Here is a 15,475-nt window from a genome sequence, read left to right on the forward strand (position 1 = left end):
CACAAACCACACTACACCTCACAAGGGTAGTTCAGTGCAATAGGAAACACAAGAAGCCCAAGCACGAACCCCAACAGGTACCTAGTAGATTATGAAGAAAACATAACTCTTTCATTATGAATAACATGAGGAGTTAAACTTCTCCAATGGCCATAAATACAATATGTCATTATCGAATTGGCCTCTACTCAAAAAGGTGCTCGAAACATTGATCAACAACTCCAAAAGCCATAGCCTCACTGCCAGACTTGGATTGAATCCATTTGAAAAGCGTCGAAAAGATATCGACAAGGACTACAACATGAAGAAGCTAAAAGAGACCAAGACCTACGATCTGAGCCACCACTCAAATCAAAACAACAAAGACAAAACTAATAGCCTTGGTCACCAAGACAAGCAATAGACAAATGTCCAAATCCACACAAGAGCATGCATGCCCAAAACAATGTATGAGATGGAATGAAAGGAAAATCACACATTGAAACCATCATTACTTTTCTTTCATAAATTCATTAAATTAGCATAACATAAGCACTAATGCATAATGAACTGAAAGATTTTCAAGCAAGGGTCCAAGAGTCACTATAGAACAAGTACATACCTTTCAATTTCTTTCAAAAATAACATTAAGTTTAATCACCATTTAAACCATCCAATAACATTAACAACTTTAGATCTAACAACGACACACTAGCATGTTCTCCATAATATTATCTCTTGAACATACTACCAGAGGTTCGAGATGAACATGATAGAGTCACAACACACAACTGGGCAGCAGTAAAACACATCTAGAATAGTCATCATGAAACAAAATAAAAAGCCCAAATGGGAGAATTGCCAATTCCAACAGTAAGTACCAAAAAGAGCTCATTTCAACAATAAGTCAAATGTGACAACTGCCACAAAGAGAGCGATAGATAAAATTTGATGACTAATTCAAGAGAGGAAAATACTAAAAACCAATGCTAGCCCAACAACATGAGGAAAGTACCTCTAGCCAAATAAAATAAGGCATCAAACAAATCACATTATAGGTGATGACTGAGTACAGTCACACAAGAGGGATAAATCACCACACAATGCTAAGGAATACATCATCCTAGCATTTTTAGAGAACACACTCACACACATCAAGCAGTATACCATTAGTAACTTGATGCATATGCAGACAACAATACTTTTCATGCAATGCAACATTTAAATAGTCAACAATTAATGCAAATTTTCATATGCTTAAGAAGTAATCAGATTGGGGACTTAAGTCATTAACCCAAGGATATAATGCAAACCTACTCTTTGCAATGATTCACAATAAACACTCATTTTCAATGAAAGGAACCATTTCATCATTAAAACAACAAAATGAATAATCACAAATAAGATTCATTCATCAACTTACAATTAGGAGAAAACAGGGAAACAATGCACCTACTCCACAAGGAGAAACAAAAAGAGGCATGGACACCAATCAGTGGTTCCATCCAAAAAGGGTCACACAAGCAACCAACTAACCAAGGCACATCGATCCCACCTACAAGGCTAGGAAGACTCACTTTCTCCTCCACACACTACTCTAGTTGCATCTACTAGACAAGCAAGTCCATCATGAGTAGATACCAAAGCAACAAGATCACGAGTTCTCACCAAGACACTTGCACTCAACCAATGTAACAACAACTACAAGGGCAACATAACATAGAGATCCCAATGTTTGAACTAGGCTCTAATACCGGATGTAATGCCCCGCCTGGAGATCCTTGGAAACAAGGATTCAAATCAAGCCAAGATAATTTTTTTTTACAAGTATGAATGCACAAAACAACATCATACAGGGATCACAAAGATCGCAACGGAAGACTTCAACACAATCTCGGCAACCAATGAATCTTCGAACGCCACTACCCAACTGACACACCCAAAAAAAAGCCAACAACCACCCCAACAAGATGAGGGCACAAGAAATGACCACTCATCAACAAAACACCAAGCTGGGGTAAAATGCAGAATTCCAAAATTTGGCTAAGTCTGAAATCCTAAAGTCCTGAAAATTGGCTAAGTCTGGATTTCTGAAGCCCTGAAATTTCCTACAATCCATAACTTATCTCCGACAGGTTTGAAACCTATCTCAAATGATTTGTCGCATATATTAAAATATATCTTAAGTATAAGGAATTAAATATACGTCAACTTATACTTTTACGATATATTTTAAACCCTGAAGGACTGCAACAGAAACCCAAAAATTGAATTTCAAAAGAAACCTCTTGAATTCAAAATGCAACAACATAGGCTTCAAGAATGCCCAAAAGGGTATCCAGATCTACTCTCAAAAAGATCAGAACACTACAAAAAGTGCCCGCTCTTGGCATGCACAGGTTTTAACCAAAAGGCGTGCGACACTTTTCACTAAGGGAAGGCAACACTTCTCCCTTACTGCATGCGACACTTCTCAAGAAGGCGTGCGATACTGGAAAAGTATCGCGCGACATTTCTCATAAAGCCATGCGACACTCTTCCAATTTTGTATGACACTTCTCCAGTAATGCGTGCGACACTTTATAGTATCGTACGACATTCTTTCTATGGGCGTGCGATACTTTATCAGTGTCGCACAATGCTAAACAAATGTCGCCCATAGAAAGTAAAAACACTTTCAAAACTAAAAAATGGGGAAAAATTGACAAAAGAACCTCCACACTAAGGAGTACCGGATCCACGCGAATCGAAGAATCAACACTCGAGTGCAAGAACAACATAGAAAGAAGAACATCTAGCCATCTCAATGATAACAGCAAAAGAACACACTGAAATAAACATCGCAAAAACATAGATAACATTGCAATGTAAGGAAATACATTTTAGAACTAAGCAACCAAATAAGTGTGCGGTTCCTCCCAACCGTCAATAGCATCATAAGACTATCGAGGGTGCTAGCCATCCCCCACACGTAACATCCCAAGCCACCGACCAGATCGTCGGTACTGTTGTAATAGGGATGTCACTACTAAAACATAAAACAATAAAAGCATAAAGAAATCTAACATGCTAGTAGTAACGCATAAGATAATCCTATAGTAGATAACATCACCTATCACATGCTAAACAGTAGTAAGTAACAGATATGCTAATACAACAATTCACAACATCTAATCATATGCTAAACATCATAATAAGGGAATGTGTCAAATAAAATAACATCATCTAAACATGATATACAAGCATCCCAAAGAAAGCATAAATCACAAGAAAGCATCCTCCGGAACCCGAAGTACCAAGTGAAAACCTCTAGCAACGGTCGCACTAGGACAAAAGATCGTCTCTGTACATTGGTCCCTAGTAGTGGTGAAGGTAGCTATGCCTCCCAACCATGTGGAACCTGTAGGTCCACACCCATCGTTCTGATGGAGATAATGATCCAACCAAAAACACAAAAATGAACATCCATGGATAACACTCATGCCAGACAGTATGATGGCTGCAACCAAGAACCTAAGACAATGCAAGGAGTACAGGTCCTGGTCAGACACTCAAAAGGCTGCTAAGTAGGGGCTGACATCCTAGAGAGTCACTTGGAATCAAAAAGCCCAAGCTCGGATCGTGTGTCCTAAAACTTAAATGGGTGCTCACACATTGTGTCCTCGAACTTAATCGGGTCCTCACACATTTTACTTATCTTAAGTTTTATTAACAATAACACATTTTATTTAGTTATCACTTGCTTAAAACTTCTTATCCTTCGTCAACCTCCAGTGCCATGAACACCGAGCTACGAGATAGAAGCCCCCTCCAGATGCTACCTTACCCTACCCATGCTCATCCTACAACAAGTGACCGTGGGCATGCATACTCCCATCCCAATCCCAATGATCATAACTTCCAACAAATTCACAAAAGATTAGACCTCGCAAGTCACCCAACAAATGTAAGCACACGTACTCGTGTGTGGTGCACCATCATCACAAAGATCATAACACAAGGGCAGGAATGAGAACACAATGCAAAGAAAACACCCAAATGAAAGCAACACGGGAAGGATAGATTCTACACAAATTCCAAAGCCAATAAAATCATACATCATGAAATCACTCAACTGCCCTCAATCCGAGAGTATGGATTCTACACGAATTCTAATGTCCATGAAACAAGGAAAAGGTCTAAAAGAAATAATAACAACAAAGATAAAATCACTCAACCGAACACAATGTCAGGAGTACGGATGCAACACGCATCTCAATGCAACATGAAAGTGCAAAAGTGGTCTGACTGATATCCAAATAGATCATCCAAGTCCACGACCCACATTGTGCCAAGAAAACTCAAAAAAATAGGGTAGCACATAAAATGAGGTAAAAATTCTAAATTTTGGAAAAAAATCAAAATTAAAACCCATTTGGCCTTTGGGTTCAAAAACCTCAAAAATCCAAAAATAAATGGAATCGAACACCATATGCAAAAATGGCCAGCATAATGGTGCAAAATCCCAAACCCTCATCTCAAAAAATAGAGAAATGTTCATACCCGCTCAACCGGGTAGAACTAGCATACAGAAATGAAGGGGAACACTAGTTCTCAACCTCCAAACAAATGGCTACCTAAAACAAAAGCAGAAATGAAGTAGAAGAAATAAAACGGGAAAGCCCTACCTCACAACCAAAAGGGCAAAACGGGAATCTGAACCATAAAATAAATATCTCGCAGAAGTAGCTGAAAATCACAGTAGTCCAAGGTTTCTCCGAGCTGATCCAACGAGCCCAACCTCGCGACGATCCCATGCCCGTAGCTCCCACAACGAACAAAACAGTAAATCCTCATGAAGAGGATTTTGGGTTTTTACTCTCCAACTTTCCAATTTGAAAGTGAGAAGTGAGGAATGAAATTCCTTTTTGGATATTTATTCACTTTTCGAGTGAATAATTGATTAGGGCAAATAACCAGCCAATCCAGTTAATCCCCGAATTGACCCAAATGAAAATAGGCTATTCCGAATCAAGTGCAATTGCATATAATAACATAGCCGAAGCAATAATGCGTTAAATCACCTAATTTAACCATTTATTTAATTATATTAAAATCATCTATTTACATCACTCATGTTCGCATAAAGCATAACAATGTAGGAATGAAGTAAATAACCATAGCATTAAATCCATCACATAACATAATAAGAGATATGTCCAAATGCCAGATAACCAGATAACATCATAAAACACACTGTCATCTCAAAATGGCATCATTATGCAATATGATTAACTGAACAGCATAGTAGTCTAAAATCCATGATACTGGAATCAAAGTGTAGCATCTAACCCTCGAGTCCTCTCAAATGTAAACATAACATGAGTAAGAAATATCTCTCTAATCAGAAATATAACAAGGTAAATGCCTGCAACACATAACCAAATAAATCAACATGGACAATCCATTTCTAATCATTAATACATTTAATAAAGATTGATTACTCTGCACTAAAAAGGCATTTAAAACACATAAGCAAACATAGTTATAAACATGACTAACCACTGCTATAGGAACCTAGTCCAGTGTAGCATGGTAAAAGAACATAGTGAAATCTCTGCACACATCTCAAGGTAATCACGGAACAACCTCATGATACCACATCGATCCTGGTAACCACTGGCACAAACCTTGGTGAACCAAAAATCACATTATAATCTCAAAGATTAGTCAAAAGCATAATCAACACAACTGATAAAGAAACATAAATCCAAACACCTCAACGGTGTAGACCACTCAGGGTCACAATCATGATCCATCACAACAAAAGATCAAGAAGGGTGCATCCATCAAGACGACTTACAAAAGTCAAATGGGAGAGGCACTACAACAGGTCTCATTTTCTAGCACACATTTTGGCACGTGCAGTGGGACCCACATCCCTGGTTTCATTTCAAAATTTTGCAAACAACCTTGGTTCAATCATAAAACATCGCATTGTCATCTCCGTAAGTTGCAGCGTCATCTACGTTTGTTGTCTGCACATACCATCGTCTCCATAGACTAGCATCTTTGCAAATTAGTGTCTCCATAGACCAGCGTCTGCATTGTTTAGCGTCTTCACAATAGTTCTAGGCAATAGTCTTATTTTAGTTCTGTCATCTCTACTTTTAGTTCTGTCATTTTCACTTTTAGTTCTATCGTCTCCACTTTTAGTTCTGTCGTCTCCACTTCTAGTTATGTCATCTCCGCTTCTAGTTCTGTCATCTTCGTTTCTAGTTCTGTCATCTACATTTCTAGTTTTGTCATCTATGTTTCTAGTTCTATCATCTACGTTTCTAGTTCTATCATCTTCGAGGTCTTTATTGTCATCTACGTAGTTTGGCGTCTGCATATTTTGTCGTCTGCACGTTTTGGTATCTGCGCCTATATTTTGGCATCTCCGCATTTTACCAGAATTGTTCAATTTTTAACAATAATTTCCACTAACTGATTGACTTGCAGGTTTTAACTAACGATTTTCATGCAGAGAAGTAACCTTAAAAAAATTAAAAGCAAAACCAATAGTGATTTTAATCACTAAAGGAGATTTGTAGTGATTTTTATCACTTAAAAACTTAAGAGCTAATTGACTTGTATGAATTAAACACTTTCATTTGAATGCATGAATGTTTAAATTAGCCCACATTTGGACTTTGGTGCTTAAAATGAATATGAATGTTTAGATTAGCCCACATTTGGACTTTGGTGCTTAAAAAGGACATGAATGTTTAGGGTAGAAGACACCTTTGGATTTGGTGCTTAAAAAGAATTCACACCATCTTGAATGCTTTAAAAGATAATGGACATATATGCCTAGGCTAGACAATATTTGAAATTGGTGCTTAAAATGGACATGTATGCCTAGGGTAGATCACATTTGGGTTTGGTGCTTAAAATGAAGTCATACACTCTTGAATGCCCTAAGGTAAATTAACTTTATTTCTTGCATTTTTCTTTTCAGCATTTTACTTTCATGCACTCGCTTTACTTTCTTGTTGATGAACCCGTATTTTCATTTACGTTGGCACTATTTCAAGTTGAAAAGAACCTTGCATGTTTTAATCACGAGTGTTTTCAAGTTGATAGAAAACTTAAAGCTTCATTGGGAAAGACCAAGTGTTTTTTAAACCCCAAGACCACTTACGTATTCTCTCCCCTTGCGCCTTTGGGCGATCTTGGGTGCATAAGAAATAAGTGGTTTTGGTTTTTATTTTTAGGAGGCCTACTTGGGGATTTCATCACCCCTTGAGATGACCTCAACTCTGGGGTTCTGGTGGAGTATAAAAATTGGGAGGTGAATCGAAAGACACCTCTCTTGGAAGTGGAATATTGTCACTCTTGGATAAGCCCCAAAGAACTTTATACCTTTGAGAAGTGAAGGAGGAGATTTGGGTTACCGTCTCCCCCTGGCTGTGTGGTAGTATTTCCTTTCATCTACAGATTTGGGCCTCATGTACCTTGTGTATATCGAGGACTCCCTCTAGATAAGCCTTGTTCATCCTAGAGATAGCCTTATTAGGGTTGTTGGCGTGTTTAGCATGCTTGTTCAAACATTCAAAAAACCAAAGCTAAAACATCAAACAAGTTCTAAAACGAGTGAAATTGTGAGCTAACCTTTTATTGAGTGAGGTTAAGTGAGGTCTTCTTGAATCACGGTTACTTTTGGTAGTTTTCATTTTGGTTGAGTCTAGTCACTCTAAATTTGGGTCTTATTTTATTCCTGCCATGACCAATAAAGTCAACCAAGTCAAACATAAGAAAGTGAAATTGTCCAAACCACCTATCTACAAGGAAAGGAAGAACCTAGCATATGGTGACAAAAAATTCTGATACGCTATCAAAGACATTCAAAAAGAAGAAGCTACACAAGACCGATATGATAGAATTGAATACAATGGAAAACTTTGAAACTGGTCTATTTTTCCATGAGTGAACCCAAGGTTTTTATTTCCAGTAAATGAGGATTGAGATAGCCACATTAGTAACCACAACCATATCTACCTCCATCTTTCCAAACTCCCAATCTTCCACCTTCAAATTTTCTTCTAGAGAGATTAAACCTTATAATATCTTTTGACAATACAACACTAGACCTTTCATCTATAAGAAAACATTTATCCTAATCGCGCTTACTTATTTGGGATCACAAGTCTATCTCCAAATAGTAAGCAATCAATTTGGTGTCCTATATTACCTACAAGATCACTTGGCTATCTTTGGTAGGAGAAAGGTACTACTATCCTCTAATCAATCTTTGTTTGCTAAACCAAGGTCTTTTGTTCAAACTTGGGTAGTTGACCCTTTAATCGCGTAAGGTTAATAACTCTTATCCTCATTTTCTTTTTCTTCCATAATCTTCCACCCATTGGCTTGATCACTCTTTTATGGTACACACATGATTAGGAAGGTTCACATTTAATCCCATGTCACATTTGTGGGAATCATTGAGGCAGTCAGAGATGGAGAATCCTTTTCCTCCACTCACAACTTTATTAGGGAATACAATTCCCTCTTGTTCGAACCTTGGTATACCTAACTCAACATCCACATGAGAACCAGAAGATCCCTTCCATAACATAACTTTGGGGGATAATGATGAAGAAATATACCAAGATGAAGATCCTATTGACCCTAACGATGTACCTAGTGATGTCAGGACATTCCTTGCAAACCCCTACAATGTGGAAATGATGGAAAAATCCATTAGGGAAAACAAAACTGAGATATTCCTAAACTTGGTCAAGGATGGTGTTAATGTTTCCCCAAGCTTTGATGAGAATACTTTGTTTAGACAAATTAAAAAAGGTGGTGTACCTGTGTTTCCCACTTCAAATGCAGCTCCGACTTCTAGAAAAGGGAAAGAAACCATGGTGATAACTAGTGTTATGCCTACATCTAGCACTTCAACACAACCTACATTTCAATTGAGTGCAGAACATATCCAACAGATCATTAGTGCCATGCCCAATGTTACCACACACACTAGTATTCCACAATCTACCTTGACAACTTCAACTATGGGATGCTTAGGCATTGGACAAGTACCTACTCAACCAATGGAAATTCTGACACAACCAATGCACTCTTCTTATTTACAAGTGCCAACCACTATGGTAAAGACATCTATGCCAATTCCAACAATTACATATCAATACATTGGCCAAAGTGGAGTGCCTCCACCACCTCCTACTACATTTGGGACTCCCCATAATTTAGGAGGTGGATTTAATTACAAAATTAGGCCCTTAACATGAACAAAAAAGCGGTGAAGGATGTCTCTCTTGAGGAAATTTGTCCTTTTCCATTTGATAAATCCATTAATATGGTGCCATTTCCAATTGGTTTTGAAATACCTAAATTTGACAAGTATACGGGAGAGACATGCCCCGTCACCCATCTCAAGGAATTTTCCATTTTGTGCCAAGAAGTAGCCTATAGTGATGACTATCTTAAGAGACTCTTTGCACGAAGTCTTGGAGGCCCCACACTTGAGTGGTTAATGAATTTACCTAAGGGATCCTTTACTTCGTTCAATGATTTGACAAGCAAGTTTATAGCACAATACTCTTACAACATTGAACATCATGCATCATTGAGTGACTTGTGCAACACAAAACAATGAAATGGAGAAACTTTTGCCAACTTCTTACAAAGTGGAGACATCTTGCTAATCATATGCCATATAAAATCAAGGATTCCCATCTTGTGGATACATTTATCAAGAACTTGATACCTGAAATGTCCTTCTACATGAAAATGGCTAGCCCCGAAGACTTTTCCACTTTAGTCAAAAAGGGCAAGAATATTGAAAATGGACTTTTGGAAAAAGGTACCATCAAAAATTATAATTCATCATCCTCCAACAACGAGTCAAACAAAAATAGCAAACCCAAATTCTGGTCCAAGAATAAGGGTGTTACACATGATGGTGTTACTGATGTCAAAAACCTTCAAGGAGGGAACAACAACAACTACCGCAATCGGAACAACAACAATTCAAAGCATGACAATTAAAGCAATCAACAATCTAAAAATCAAACACAATTCTTTCCACACAACAACTACAATTGTGACTATGATCAAAATAGAAAGTTCACTAACTTTCGTGAACCTTTGGAGACCATCTTTCAAAAATTAGTGGATCACAACTTGATGGTATTTCCTAACACGTCTTTTTAATGAAAATCAACCAAAGTCAAAGTGGTATAGGGAAAATGAATATTGTAAATACTATCATATCAAAGGACATGACACCAACAAATGTATCAAGCTCAAAGCTTTTATCCAAAATCTTGTTGATGATGGAGAAATCGAAGTAGAAGGAGGTCCAACTTCTAAAAATGCTAAATTGAAGATATTTAAAAAACCATTTCCCAATCACAACAATGATAATAACAATACCAATAATGCAAATCAAGAATCCACATCAAATGCATTACCTTATGATTATTCTACTAACCACATCTCAGGGTTTGACTCCTTATGTGGTCACATTAAAGAAGTAGATGCCCATGTGAATACCCTTATCTTGCAAGTGACTGATTGTGATGCCACCACTCGACAGGGAAGACTCACTTTGCAAGCTGCCACTCCCAATAACACTAATCCAACAATGCCATATGCGCCTACTACGCCATCCACCTCCCAAAGGCCCACTTCTCACTATGATGTGTTGTCCCAGCTAGGTAAGACTCCTGCACACATCTCCATTCTTGAGCTTCTTATCACATCACCCATCCACAAAGAGATCTTGGAGAAGGCTCTTTTAGAGTCTCGTGTTCCTGAAAATATTAATGCTTCCCAATTTATTGCTATGATTGGAAACCTTTCCATTCAGTAACACCTTGTCTTTACAGATAAAGATTTCCAAGGTCTTGATCCCCACCATAATTTTTCGCTCCACATTGAAGTCCTTATACAACGACATAAGATTAAAAGAGTCCTTATAGACAATGGATCCAGTTTGAACCTTTGTACATTGAAAATGATTCATTTCTTGGGACTACTAGAGGATCTCCTAGATGTTAATAAAAGGATCACAATAAAAGCATATGATGAAAGAGAAAGAGAATCAAAAGGAGTCATCATGTTGCCTCTAAAGGTTGGACCAGCCATCATAAATACTGAATTCCACGTCTTAGATTGGGATTTGCCATATAACATCTTGCTTGGTAGACCATAGATACATACACTAAAGGCGGTCCCATCCACCTATCATCAATGCTTGAAATTCCCCCACCAAGGAAGAGAAATCACAATCCCAGGGGATCCCACTCCTTTTGAATTTTGTAAAAGATTGGAAGGTGCACCAATGAATTTTTATCCAATAAGTGAGTTTGCCAAAGTTGTGCCTAAATCTCTCACCATAATAGAACCACCTTCCACAATAGTACCAAAATTAGATAAGGAGGATTCAAGCTCCCATAAGGGAAAAGAGAAGGTTGAAGATACTATAATTAACACCATAGGAAAGAAGGTCACTTTTGCTGATTTAGGAATGGGAGAGTATAAGTTTGAAAATGCCTTGTGTGTGGGACAACTACCACTCTCCCCTCATTCCTTTGGAAAACCTTCTTAATTGTCACCTTCTACTAATAAGGAAACCATGCAAGTTAGCAAGACAACATTTGAGCATTGGGGTTCACTTAGTGATGAGCACATGGAAGATAATATCGTAGATTGGCTATATTATGATGGAAAAGATGAACCTATGGAGTTTCGTAAGGATAAATATGTTAAGGCACCTCCCATTATTGAAAACATGGGTTACCATGGTACCAGCCTTGGACCAAAAGAAGATGGAATTAGACAACCCTTAGAAGCTAATAGCTATCTTAAAGGATGAGGATTGGGCTCCATTAAACCTAAGGTATCCTTTGCTGACAACTATTGTATGGTTGAACCTGATTCTGAGATTGAAGAGGAGGAATTCTTCGAAGTACCTTTCCAATACATTGAAGATGATCTAGATAATTATGTCCACGCCATTACCATAGATGACCTTTCATCCATTAACCTACCTCTCACCAATCCCAACATGATAGATTGGGACCTTCAAGATACACCACCAGCTCTCGATATCTATAAGTTTGATGAAGCAATGATGGCACATTTTGGCCTTAAGAATCTCTAAGAATATGAACATGAGATCCAATACAATGAAGAAGCCTACTTTGGTAGCCAAGTCAACTCTCTTAGTCACAAAAGTAGAAAATAAAATAAAAATGGAAAAACAAAAGACACATCCTCTAGTGAATACTTCCTAGGGGTGCTTTTGGATGAAGAAAAAGATAAAATAAAGGACACATCTTCTGGCGAAAACCTCTTAGAGGTGCCAGAGGAGGGAGAGCTTGACCTACCATTTAGATCCTTGCCACTAGAAAAATCACCTATTTTGAATGAAGACACTATTCAAGTCAACTTGGGAACAAAGGATAGTCCACATATCACCTACATTGCTACTACCTTAAGTCTTGAGGAACAAAAAGCCATGACTGAATTCTTAAAAAAGGGAAAAATGAATTTTGCATGGACATACAAAGACATGCCTAGCTTAGATATAGATTTGGTTGTGCATCATTTGACAGTTGATCCCAAGATGAAACCAGTAAAGAAAAAGTTGCACAAAATGCACCCTAAGGTAGCACTCCTAGTCAAAGCAGAGTTACAGAAAATGTTAGAGGCAAAATTCATCTGTCCTATTGACTATCCTGAGTGGGTCTCCAACATTGTTCTTGTAGGGAAAGCATCTGGGGGCATCCGTGTTTGTTTAGATTTTTGAGATTTAAATCTCACATGTCCTAAGGATGATTTTCCACTTCCTAACATAGACATCATAGTGGATTTGACTGCTAGACATGAGAGGTTGTCTTTGATGGATGGGTTTTCTAATTATAACCAAATTAGAATTGCAGAAGAGGATCAACATAAAATGGCATTCACCACCCCATGGGGAACCTTTTGTTATCAAGTCATGCCTTTTAGCTTGAAAAATGCTGGTGCCACTTATCAACGTGAAATGACTATCATATTCCATGATCTTCTACATGTCATAATGGAAGACTATGTTGATGATATTCTAGGAAAGTCCAAGACAAGAGAATCTCACATTGATGTCCTTACCATTATTTTTGATAGGTTGGAGAAATATAAAGTACGCCTTAATCCTAAGAAATGTGTATTTGGGGTCAAATCAAGCAAACTGTTAGGCTACATCGTGTCAAGAAGAGGTATTGAAGTAGATCCAGCAAAAGTGAAGGCCATCATGGATATGCCTCCACCTACCACATTGAAACAACTCTGCAATTTTCAAGGAAAGTTACAATCTATTAGGAGATTTGTGTCACAACTAGCAGATAAAGTCCATCCACTTCAATATTTTCTTTGCAAGGGAAACAAGTTTCAATGGGATTGCCTATGCCAAAAAGCATTTGAACAAATTAAGACATATTTGGCTAATCCTCCAGTTTTAGTGCCTCCAGTTATAGGATGACCATTGATTCTATACATTTCAGCTACTTCAGTTGCCTTAGGAGCACTTTTGACACAGTTAGATGATAAGGGGAATGAGCAAGCCATATATTACCTCAGTCGAACATTAGTTAGCTATGAGTTAAACTACACTGCTATTGAGAGAGCATGTTTGGCTGTAGTCTTTTGTACACAAAAACTATGTCATTATATGCTTAATCCTACTACATATCTCATTGCCAAGATAGATCCACTCAAGTATTTTTTATCAAAAGCTGCCCTCACTGGCTAAGCAGCAAAATGGGTCTTAATTTTGAGTGAATTCAACATTGTTTATAATGATCGTAAGGCCATTAAAGGACAAGTAATTGCAGATCAGCTTGCTAAAGCTCCTCTTCAAGGGAACCATCCCATTGTAACCAATTTTTCAGATGACACAATTATGACCCTAGCCCCTACTACACCATGGAAATTGTTTTTTGATGGATCCTTTACACAAAAGGGATCGAGGGCAGGAATTTTGTTTGTGACCTCACAAGGGGATCTCATTCCAAAGTCTTATAAAATATCATTCCCTTGCACAAACAATATAGATGAGTATGAAGGTTTAGTCACAGGACTATGTTAAGCTATCAGATGGAATATCAAAAACCTTCTTGTCTTTGGAGACTCACAATTGGTCATTAAACAAGTCACAGATGAATACCACACCAAGGATGAGAAATTGTTGCCCTACCATAGAATAGTTGAGGATCTTAAGCAACATTTTATAGAGATTATTTTTCAGCAGATTCCAAGGGCTAATAATAAAGCAACAGATGCCATGGCTACTATTGCCTCTATGATTTCCATGCCAGAATATAGTCGTAAATGTGAGTTTCTCATTGAGAATCTTTTTACTCCTGCTTATGAGCAAATTGATTCAGAGTTGGTGTGTGAGATTGTTGGTCCTAAGTCTCCATGGTACGCTGACATCTTTACCTATTTATGTCACAAAACCATTCCCATAGCCCTCACCCCAAACCAAAGCAAAACCTTCGTCCACCGAACTACCTGGTATACCATCCTTGGTGATACACTTTTTTGAAAACACTTTGATGGAACCCTCCTTTGATGTCTCAGTTCAGATAAAGCCTAAACAGTGTTAGAAGAGGTTCACCAAGGGATTTGTGGTGCCCACTCTAGTGGCCTTATGTTAGCAAAAAAGCTTCTTAGGACAGGTTACTATTGGCCCACTATGGAAGCAGATACATATCAATTTTTGAAAAGATGTGTTCCATGTCAGCAGCATGCTGATTTGATACATGCTCCCACCCAAGACCTTCAGCCCACCATCACTCCATGGCCCTTTTCCCACTAGGGATTTGATCTGGTTGGTCAAGTATACCCAAATTCTTCAAATGGCCACAAGTACATTATTGCCGCCATTGAGTACTTCACAAAGTGGGTCAAGGCTATTCCATTAACCTACATCACTGGAAAAAAGATTTCAAAGTTCATCCTGAATTACATTATTTGTCATTTCGGTATACCTCAAGATATCATGACTGATAATAGAACCCCCTTCAAAAATCAAGAGGTTGCCACACTATGTAGGAAATTCGACATCACCCAACATTTTTCCACCAGATACTACCCCCAAGGCAATGGCCAAGCTAAAGCTACCAATAAAACCATCTTGAAAATCCTAAAGAAAATCATTGATGCAGCTAGCCATGATTGGCACATCCAAATTGCTCCTACCCTTTGGGCCTACCGTACCTCCATCTGTACCCCCACAGGAGCCACCCCATTTTTCCTTATTTATGGTTTTGAAGCCGTCTTGCCCATCGAAATTGAGCTCCCTTCCCTCAAAATCTCTCTCAAGAATTTGATATCCGAAGAAGATTATTGAGTTGCTCACCTGCAAGAGCTGACACTCCTTGATGAGAGATGACTGAATGCCCTAAACCACCTCCGTGTGAATCAAAATCGCCTTTAGCTTCAGTATCATAAGAAAGTCAAG

This window comes from Cupressus sempervirens, chromosome 8 (assembly GCF_028749045.1).
Source record: "Cupressus sempervirens isolate cs-2001-9-10 chromosome 8, ASM2874904v1, whole genome shotgun sequence".
Lineage (NCBI taxonomy): Eukaryota > Viridiplantae > Streptophyta > Pinopsida > Cupressales > Cupressaceae > Cupressus > Cupressus sempervirens.